Raw genomic sequence first — 1,474 nt, forward strand, 5'->3', positions numbered from 1 at the left:
ACCCGGAGTTACAGGGGCCGAGGCTGGCAGTGGATGTATTTGAGAGGCTGATCCTGGCCTCTGCCTTACTGCTAACTCGAATTTGATCATACTGTGGCTGGGCCACCCACCCAGTCATTTGACCTCAATAGAGAGAAGGCCCAAGGGCCGGATGTTCTCCATCCCTTTTGGGAACAGAACGCCTCATTTTTCTCCCACAGAGTGACTGGTGGGTTCAAACCACTGGCCTCGCAGTTAACAGCCTCAATACCAAGGTCTTAAGGAGCCCTGGTGGAGCACTGGTTTAAGTGCTGGGTGGCTAACTGCCAGGTCACCAATCTGACCTCATCAGCCCGGTGGCAGTAGTTTGAGTCAACTTGGACCACGGATCTGAGTGTCCCCTTCAGGGTTCACAAGGACACAGACCTTAATCCTAACTCATGAGCTCCTGAGCACTGACTTCCACCAGTCAACCTGGAGTGGAGACTGACAGAGGGGTCAGCCTGGTTCTCAAGGGCTCCCAGCATGCTCAGAGATCTGCCCATCCTGCCACATCCCTCGACTGCCCTCTGCCCAGAACACCTCCCACAAGAACAACTGGAACTGTATACAGTATAACAACTGTATACAGATGTTATTCCTCCCCATGAGAAACCGGGATTTGGCTGATACTAAATTGAATGATGGAGCTGGTGAAGAATACCGAGTACCATCCACTGCCAAAAGAACAAACGAATCTGACTTGGAAGAAGTACAGCCAGAATGTACCTCAGAAGCAAGGAGGCCTCATGTTCATGTACTTTGGACATGCTATCAGGAGAGGCCAGTTCCTGGAAAAGGGCATCATGCTTGGCAAAGTGGAGGCACCGTGACCAAGAGGAAGACCCTCCCGGAGCTGGATTGACATAGTTGTAGCAATGGCCTTAAGCACAGGAACAGTGGTGAGGAGGGTGCCGGGCCGGGTGTGCTTCATTCTTTTGGACACGGGGGCTCTATGCGTCCCGACCGACCCCATGACACCTGACTGTAAGAGTGACGTTTCTGTAGGGCCCACATGCGGTGTTCTATGTATCCAGACGGCCCTTGGCAGGAAAAAGGTTCCCCACCCGATTCACAGCCTCAGAACCCCTCGGGAGCAGTTCTCCTCCATCCCTTAGGGCCAGTGAGTGGAAACCCAGGGATGGCAGTGGCCAAGGAGGGGGTGGGCAACACCAGGGGTCCCAGGGGCCTCACCACCTAGCCCCTGAAAGCAACCTTGGGACACCACGCACGTGCTGGTTCAATTGGAAGAGGGAATTGTCAGCTTTGTTCTTCGCCCAGTCCTGAATTCCTGCCGAGGCCAGCAGAGAGGGACGGTCCTCTTAGCTGTCCTCTCTCTGGTCCTGTTCAGTAATTCGTGGGTGCCTGAGTCTTCCTGCTCTACATCACGGAGGGCACGGCAAGCGAGCGCTCAGATCCCACAGCCTTCTGCTTTCTAACGTGGAGACCAGGCAGG

General features: G+C 54.5%; 1 protein-coding gene across 1 annotated transcript in view; it reads right to left on the reverse strand.

Moving 5' to 3' along the window:
• LOC123520979 (sec1 family domain-containing protein 2-like) overlaps positions 1–1,474 on the reverse strand; it is a 36,472-nt gene that overhangs the window by 994 nt on the left and 34,004 nt on the right. The window lies entirely within an intron of this gene.

This window comes from Echinops telfairi, unplaced genomic scaffold (genome assembly GCF_000313985.2).
Source record: "Echinops telfairi isolate 266 unplaced genomic scaffold, ASM31398v2 ScPeMD7_7468;HRSCAF=8506_0, whole genome shotgun sequence".
NCBI lineage: Eukaryota > Metazoa > Chordata > Mammalia > Afrosoricida > Tenrecidae > Echinops > Echinops telfairi.